The sequence below is a fragment of the Carex rostrata genome, chromosome 29, assembly GCF_964058835.1.
Source record: "Carex rostrata chromosome 29, lpCarRost1.2, whole genome shotgun sequence".
Lineage (NCBI taxonomy): Eukaryota > Viridiplantae > Streptophyta > Magnoliopsida > Poales > Cyperaceae > Carex > Carex rostrata.
The window spans coordinates 1698017-1707706 of record NC_135946.1 but is presented as its reverse complement, the minus strand read 5'-3'; the positions used below and the strand labels follow the sequence as shown (position 1 = coordinate 1707706).

General features: G+C 33.7%; 1 long non-coding RNA gene across 1 annotated transcript; it reads right to left on the bottom strand.

Moving 5' to 3' along the window:
• Positions 1 to 4689: 4689 nt before the first annotated feature.
• Positions 4690 to 9426, bottom strand: LOC144546072 (uncharacterized). Its single transcript, XR_013508705.1, has 3 exons — positions 8911 to 9426; positions 6219 to 6327; positions 4690 to 4958 (listed from the first exon to the last, which is right to left on the bottom strand). It is a non-coding gene; the product is annotated as an uncharacterized LOC144546072 (long non-coding RNA).
• Positions 9427 to 9690: the final 264 nt, after the last annotated feature.

Here is a 9690-nt window from a genome sequence, read left to right as displayed (position 1 = left end):
CCGTGCGGATAGTAACTTTTTATCCTCACGGATACTATCCCATTCTTGTAGTGTATAGATCCGGTTAATTTTCTTGCATTCAAAACGTTTGTTCCTAGCCTCCGAAACAAACGATGCGGTTTTCTGATTTTCAAAGTTGAAACAGTCGATCCAAACTGTTAGATATCTATATTAAAATATGCTTGGAGACCAAATTTTACATTTTTTTTAAATTTTTTTTACTAGTTATTAAGATGATTTGAAAATCCCTGATTTTATTAAATTTCTGCACCATTGAAAAACAATAATTTTCAAATCATCTTAATAAATAGTAAAAAAAATTCAAAAAATATAAAATTTGGTCTCCAAGCACATTTTAATATAGATTGAACATCTAATAGTTTGGATCGACTGTTTGGACTTTGAAAATTAGAAAACCAAATTGTTTGTTCCGGAGGCTAGAAACAAACGTTTTGAGCTTAGCCACTCTCTCTCTCTCTATATATATAATTAATATGTATAAGTAAAGAGCATAATTAAGATTGAAAAATGAATAAACCGAAGCCTACACTTATATGGTGGCACAAGGTCAAAGCTCAATAATATAAATAAAGAACTCTCAAAATTTTAATGCAATATATTAACAATCATGCATGTGAAACATGTCTGTGAAGCGTGAGGCTATAAATGTGGTACCTAAGACCAGTATCCCACCACAGCAAACACATTCACAGAAAGAAAGAGTACCTCTTCCTCTTCCCACACTACCTGAATTCACTTTAGTAACATAACATTCAGTCAATGACGTCACTTTCGTCCATGTTGGGACCCAGTGCTAAAAGGACTGAATATCAATTCCTCGAAAGTCGAAAAGTTCGGCGTAACTCCACCATCAATACAAATGAGCAGGTTATCTCCACTAGATACAACGGATCATCAGCACCCATCGAACTTGATGTCAATTCTCTTCTAAAACATATCGTGGACATCCTCCAGGTGAAACTTATTTACAATTCAATGTATGAATCTAAATTAAATTTGAGTGAGTCTATGGTACTATGCATATCACGGGTTGTTACTGTGCTACGGCTCTATATTCGAGTTTTCAAATCTTAACGGTCGATCCGAACCATTCATCTTGTTCTCCATAATAATTAATATGTGTTTGGAGACCAAATTTTACATTTTTTGAAAACTTTTTACTATTTTTTTAGATATTTAGAAAATCACTTGATCTGGAAATTCTGGACCATCCAAAAATAGTGATTTTCAATAAATCTAAAAAAATAGTAAAAAAATTTCAAAAAATGTAAAATTTGGTCTCCAAACACATATTAATATGGAGAACAAGATGAACGGTTCGGATTGACCGTTAGGATTTGAAAACTCGAATATAGAGTCGTAGCACGGTAACAAATCGTAATATGCGTAGTACCATAGACTCACTCATTAAATTTTATATAATACCACGAAATTTAATTTAGGAAAATCAATAAATATTATGCATTACTATTGCTGCCCTATGTTTTAATATAGAATTGCTATTGCCTATTAACGATTAATTTAAAATATAGCTACAGTGAGTCTAATGTAGATTTAAGTACAAATATTAATTGTGGATTCATATATATATAGTTATATTTTGACAATAATTTAGTTATTGAAGGATAATTTAATATATTTATAAATTGGTTGGAAAAAAATATTCATATTTTTACATTTACAGTACAGGGAATTATTTTTAAACATCAACTAAGTAGAATGACTAATTATACTTTTCTCAATTTACAACTAATAAATTGGAATATTATCCATGGTTCCGATCAAGAATCGTCTGATTCCGTTCTGTGTTTTGCTCGATCAATCAATCGGTCGAATTCTTTTTGAGTATCAAGAATTGTTTTTGCTTCTCACATTTCAATCAATCGGTCGAATTCTTTTTGAGTAGCAAAAAGAACGCTGGGCCGGAGAAGAAACAACTGGGAAGAAGAAATAAAGGGTGATGACAGAATTTTCTGTAATGTAATGTATGCGTAAAACTGTGTAGCAAGTGATACAAAGTGTAATAATAACTTGTTTTAAGTTTAGTTAGGAAGCACGTCACAACAAATCTTGACACAAGTAGCTGGAGTTCACATGTGGCTCGCTCGTGCTGGACGGGTGGATTTATTTTGATTTTTTTTTTTTTTCTGTATGAGGCCAGGATACAACATATAGTAAGCTTTTCAAATAAAAGATCCCATTCGGTAAGCACTCCATTAAGTAGGAATATAGTAGGCTTTTGATTTTTGATTTTAAATGTTCATATTTTACATATATATATTTATAAACTTGGTAGAGACTACCATATTTCATATTATTAGTGTAATATTTTATTATAAGGAGTGACCATAACATAATTTTTTTTCTATTTTTTAATACAAAATATTTCTTTGTAAAATTCGAGTTTCCGAGTTGACTTGGCTGATTCAGACTAATTTTTTCAATTCCGATTCCACAGTTGACTAATCAATTCTGATTCTGATTCTGATTTTCGGAACCTTGCTATTATCTCTAAATATCAACTAACTAGCTAGGTTGAATGAAATACTTCTTTCAAGGTGAAGAAATAGTCGTTCAACTTGTCTTTTATAATATATATGGTTTTGCTAAGAACACCCATCACATATCAATTACTTGAACATTTAGCAACTGGGCTCCTCAGCGAATGAGGTTTACAAAATAAGAACTGTTTTCCTTTTTTGCCTTATGCTAATAATAATAGTTTTTTTTTTCCTTTTAGATTAAGTTAGAAGGCGAATCAGGACAGGAAGCATTCACAGGTTGCTATGAAAATAAAACAACTACAATGATTTCTGTTTCGAGCCAACTCATCCACAACATTTCTTACGAGGTGCTTATTAACATTGTTTAAAAAAATTTGATTACTATCATTATTTTTTTCATGGTTATTGAACATGCCTATCATCGATATTATTATTACTCTTTTCCTTAGTTTGTACTTCTTACCGAGGAAAAAATGATTGGATGCAGATATGGTGTGATTGCAAAGAAAAAGGTAATGCCAAAGAAAGGGCAGATTCACTGCTGAATTTACTTTCCATCTATTCACCAGATGAAAAGGTAGTTCTAGTGCTCGCAGCCTTTGCAGTACGTTACGGAGATGTCCTGGTAACCATGAATGAGGAAACAAAAAGTAACGATATGGTCAAGTCATTGGTGAGTCTGAAAAAACTCATCGGCACCCTCGAGGACGAAAGAGCCTCGAAACTTCAGATTGATATGAAGAACACTGTAAACATTGTTCTTCGTGTTGTGCACATGATCATGGAACTCAAGGGATTTCACACATGGGTCAACATTATCTCTGAAATCGATATTGATGGTATTATACTTTGGATGGTTGCTGCTGTAATCCACTGTGGTTTTAGAGTCAGCGAATTCTACAGTGGGTAAGTTGTGTACAGAGTGAATTTTCTGGTACATTAATTCATAAAATCAACTTGTATGAGTTGAAGTGAGGTGTTATTAAGCACGCCAATTATTAAAACCTACTGGAATTACAATTCCAAACTGTTGAACCCAATCTCTACTTCATGAGTTATGTATTTACATGTCAAACTTCTATTTTTTTAATTTATTTAGTATAAAGTCAAACGGTACAAAAAGAAAAGTTTATATGTTTAGTTTAATATGTTCATCTTTTTCTCGATATTTAACCGTTTCACTTTATACTAACTAAATTTGAAAATTTATAAACTTTATCTGTAACCCATCACTTGTGAATTAGAGCAGTTTCAATGATTCGGAATCGTTGTTTGAAGTTAATAAGGTATGTTTTGAAGTTAAGCTCACCAAAGAGCTTGGTGAGTTTGAAAACACTCTTGTAGTACTTCAACTTGTACTATGCAGTAGTGTTTTGATATTATTTCATCCATTTGTTATCTAAATATGTTTCATAAATAGTTCAATCCATGGCTTTCTAAATGCAAAGATAAAAAAATAATTATTTCTTAATTATGCATTTCTACCTTTATTTCTTGGCTAAATTTTGAGATGCTAAGCTAACTTTGCGATACCCTCTCTTACGGCTTCCTTAAATTCAGGTACTCTTTAATCCTCAACGACAAGTCAGAACAGGTGGTTACTCAAAAGATACAAAATTACCACCAGGAATTGACTAGGAAATTTGATTCATACTGCAAGCGTGAAGGTTTGTGCTCCATAATGAAAACAAATTTACGTTGAATACCAATTCACACTGGGGTTATTTGTTAGTTTATTTGTGATGTGCTTAGCGAGCTTCCTGTTTTCATTTTCCACACATAAGAATTAACCATGCACATATAGATATAAATTGTATTTTGTCAGTATTAGGGTTTCTCTTAAAAGAAAGAGTAAGCATGTACATTGACAGTTTGTCCCTTAAAACAATTTTTGTTTTACAATCTGATGCAAATCGAGTCCGAAAAAATATAAAATAAGAATTCCCTACCCATTATAATTTTAATTTGTAATTTTATCACCATTAGAAAAATGCTATGCTGAAAGTGTGTAGTCATAAGTTCAAGAACATTAATTTATACCTCATCATATGACATATCTTGTCACACCCCAAACCAGGAATTCTGGATTTAGGTGTGATCAACCTCGCCTCGTGCTTAATTAGTCATTAAGCACGCAAGGCTAATCATAAATAATAAATCAACAGCAGCGGAAGCAAAATAATATAAATGTCAAGCATCAGTCACATAGCAAATAAATAAACATACACATACATGACATATAATTCGATCCACCTCGGATCCAAATAACACCATCTATAGAAGGGGATACATGATCTATCGAGCCCGTATATATAACACAGGAAATACGGGACTCGTAAACCTAATCAAAAGCCTAACCCTAACTAGGTCAAGTGGTGTGGCCCTCGGGGACAGCTCCTGACATCTCCAACTGCGGACCGCCAGAACCTGTACCTAAAACCCACGAAACAACTTGTGGGTGAGCGACGAATCGCCCAGTATGTGACCCAGAATTATCCCCTCAGGGATCCTCTACGGTCAAAGCACTTTTATTATTTATAAAACAAACGCAATTGAAAATATGCACATGTGTGAACCTATAACAATATCTAATAGATTTTATAATAATTTTCAGGGATGCCATGATGCGATTATTCTATTATGCCAACATGCAAAATAAACCCAAAGTAAAATCAAAGTATAATATCGGATAGAAATCAAGTCGGAATCCAGTACACCTCGCACTGTGTGCCCAAATATAATAATAATAATAATAATATGGATAAAGTAATCACCCCGTGCCGTGCCAATAGGATCAAAAGATCCAAACAATATAATCCAAGGACTGTGATCAGAGTGCAATGATACACGATGCCTACTGACATCGAGCATTGCTCCACAAGATAGTAGCACACTAGCCGATGGTTATATCAAATCCAATGTGTCATCTCGCCTAACGATTCATCACCCAAACATATCCAATAGGAGAAATCATACAATGCATGTCGTAAAAAGTTAATCTCTTCCCTCATGAGCAGGAGAGAACTCTACCGTCCGGCCAGACCAATAGGATCAGGGGCTCGTCGACCCCGTGCATTAAGGCTCGTCGACCTTATGCACTTGCACATCATTCCTCAAGGCTTGCACTAGCCTTGGGAACTTCCGTTCTAGGCAAAGTAGCTCCTAATGTAGGGAAGGAAATAAATTCCCGAATCGTATCGTGCCACAGAACTCGAGATCGGAACTGCTCACGTCAAATAGTAAAATGATCGAAAAGGATATATAATCCAAGTTTATACATATAATATATTCCTAAAGCCATCCGAGAGTCAAGTGACGCTCGGCTCAGCGGCTGTCGGGCCGTCCCATGCCAAGTGACACCAAGACGGAACGAAGTCACTCGGCTCTGCTCAGCTCTCACCAATGCATGCATATGCACGTAATATAATAATATAGTCTTCTACGAGAAGAAGACAACTAATAACCTAATATTCTAATAAGGTATATATTTAATATTATTTAATTACTCTACTCTTAAAATACAGTAAATTCGGATTTTTCAGGGTTTATGCAATTCTACCTACAGTGCAGAAAGGAATAAACATGCTCTACAGTTTCAGTGCAACTACTTAAAAATAAAGTGCAGATGTCAGGTCAGATGGATCGACTGGTAAGAGTACGCCCACGAAAGAAAATAATTCAGATATCCCACACCTGTAGGGCTGGAGTCTCTGTCGCTAATAATCGGCGTGCTCCGCGTATGCTCCGAACTGCGGGTCAGTCGGATCGGCCCACGGGTCGGACTCGCACGGAGTTGACTGATCTGTGATCACGTAATTTAAACTAATTAAAATCTATGCTAATTTTATTCTAACCCTCGTCCCAATTAATGTACAAGTCGATTTCTCGATTACTTCGATTTTATAAAATTTATCGGTTCAGTCAGTCGGACTGATCCGATTAGGCATATATTAATTAATTAATTTCATGTCATCGAGCGTAGCATTAATCTTAATTTACAGGTTTGTCAACTATTGATCATTCACTTTGGTCTAGTTTAATCTAATTTAATCCTAGTCAAATTTATATTCTAACGAACTCCCGTAATTTTTTAAATGTGCTATACTTAGTTAATATATTCTACTATCTACTCTCTTTGATTTATTTTAATTCACTATAATTAATCCTGTCGTTCGAATTCGATATTCGAAACCTAAATTATAATTTAAATTCCTAATTGTAATATTACGATAAAATATGTTAATTTAATAGTTATTATATCAATTCGTATTAGTTACGTATTTTATTATATACGGTTGCATTTGGTTATTCAAAACTTTAGTTTAATTAAAGTTTTAGAAACGTACCCTTTTAAACTAATTTCACATGCCTCAGTTAAAAATACAATTAATTAAATAAAATAAGCCATAATAAAATTCACGATTTCGATTCAAGTTTGAAATTATTTATTCTAACAATTAGGTCTAATTTATATTTTAGTTGTATAATTCGTTTTATAAAATTAAAAACGAAACCCTTAATTGGTTTACGTGTTTCAAATTAATTTATTGCTAAGTCGCGTAATTCGTTATTTTTATAACTAATTGAATCTCTACGTTTACTTAGCCGTTTCGAATCTAAGTCCATAACAACTATTTTTCGTTGCTAATTAATTGTCCTTTATTAATTAGCAACGAATTTTTGTACAAGTTCGAACAAAAATGTTTAAAAGAACTATTTTAACTTTAAAAACTTTTTATGAAACTTTTATTTTAATTTAATGTGTTGGGTGTTTTAATTTGGTTTGTTTCATTCATTATTTAAAAGTTACATTTTATCAATATAATTACCATGACGGTTTATCCTAATTTTAATTAAATTTCTTAATGACCTAGATAGTTATATATTTACAAATAAGTAAGTAAGGTAAATTACATTACAAATTTAAGAATAGATATAGCAATCATATTTATTAACGAATATTTATGTCCTTAATATTATGGTAGTTGTATATACACATTTAATTTATAAAAACGCCTACTTTACTCAGTTACTAATTATTAAGCTAATTCCTTAGTTCTAAATTTTTAGATAAAAATTTAGTGTTATTGTAGATGTACGTATATTATTCGGCAAGTATTGTCTCAACTAATTTGTTAAGCTATATTAGTCATTCGAATATATTAGCATATAATCTTATTTAACATAATAATTTTAGGCAGTCTTAGAACTTTAATCAAAATATAATTAAGGTGTCATATGCGTCAAGTGATTTTAAGGTTTCATATTTTAGTTGATAAAAAGATTCAAGTGCTCACGAGCCGAGTGTGTTGATACTACTTAACACAATTCATATAGTGATATACTTATGTAATGATTCACATGATCTTAAAATTCTAATTTTTATCTCGCTGCGAAGTTAGAAGTGCCAATCTAGCTTATTAATCTATGATGCATCACTTGTTTACTTAAATGGCTAGTTGCTTAATTATAGGTTAGCTTGTATATTGTACATTTTGCATTATGTTATATGATAAGAACTATATTTAATAACTTGTTATAAAACATTTGATATTTTTATACAATTCATTAGGAAATCTTAATACATACCATATGCCTTTGAGTACATAGTGTGGAGATACATAATACATAGCTTATAACCGGTTTAAATAATGCCTATAGACGCACACGTGCAAATAACCAATTAATTATCCTTAGACGAGTTTCGTTATTTATATCTTAATCTAAGGTATATGATTGCCTTACTTATTATGTTTGTACTTATATATTGAACATACGTTAACCTATGGAAATTCCATTTTAACAATTCAAAGCCAATTTCAACGCTTTAATGGCCCGATTCAAAAATGCATTTCTTAAGGCCGAATTATAACTCAAAATTTTCAGATTTGCATAGAGGTCCGTATACTTAAGTTATTTATACATTTCAAGGGCTTTTACAATACACCCCTTAATATTATCAATAATTGTCAAGCCCCTCCCTCTTTTATTTTCCTTATGCATTACCAATATCACAACAAAGTCATCTAAAGAGGAATTGGGCAATTCGATCGAGTTGAGAACATCAACAACCCGTACTTCAATAATTAATCAATTCCACTCCTACGGTCTCTAAATAAATCGACCGATACAAGTCACACAAACTATCATCAATTCTATCGGGTCGGGAAAATCAACAACCCGCACCCGAAAATTAGCAAATTCACATCCTACGGTTATGCTTAACAAATCACTTCCTACAATTATGCTACGATATCAATTAAATTTGACCGAGTCGGAAAAATCAACAATCCGAACTCGACAATTAGTCAATTCAAGTGCTACGGTCTTTAATCGACTCATTAAGGCCCAAATCAAGAACTTAGAAGTTAATTTCAGAATTTACCCGAAAGAGAGAAGGTCGAAAGAAAGCGGCAATTTCCGAGGGTTTCGCCTCGCCTTGTGGCCACCAAAATTGAATCAACCACCACAGATTTAGCATCTCCAAACACCATATCAGCACCAAGAGACACCCGATTAGCACCCGCAAGCCACAGTGACAACCCCCAATTTCTAGGGTTTTCGGGTTCCCTCAAAATCAGAGGCAAAAAGTGAAAAAGAGAGAGAAATCAGCCGGGAGAGAGGTCCACGGGTTAGAGAGAGAAGGGAGGAAGGTTTTCGTGGTGGTGGCTCGGGTCAGCGAGAGAGGAGGTGGTGGCACGGAGGGCGGGGGAGGCAGAAAACGAGAGAGAGAGGCGGGTGGTGGTGGAGCTCACGGCAGGGAGAGAGGAGAGAGTGGGGTGGCCGGTTTGTGGGCTTCGCCGGCGACGGGAGAGGGGAGGGGGCGGAGAGGGGGGTGGGTTGGCGTAGAAGAGAGGAAGGGAGCAGGGGTCTCACGGGTAGGGAGGGAGAGAAGAGAAAGAGAGAAGGGAGAGAGTTGGGTATTAAATGGGACTGCTTTAAGATCCGTGCTGCAGCAAAATCGAATGGCCTAAATAATTCAAAATATTATTCTTACTTCTTTTAATTGATTTTAAAGTGTATTTCTTTTATAATTTCAAATAGAAGTTCGTAATAATTTTACAATTAAATTTGTATGTATATTTTGAACGTTTAATCCTCAATTTAAGATTCGAATAATTCGATATCAAATAATATGTTCATACACACATATTTCTAATTAAAT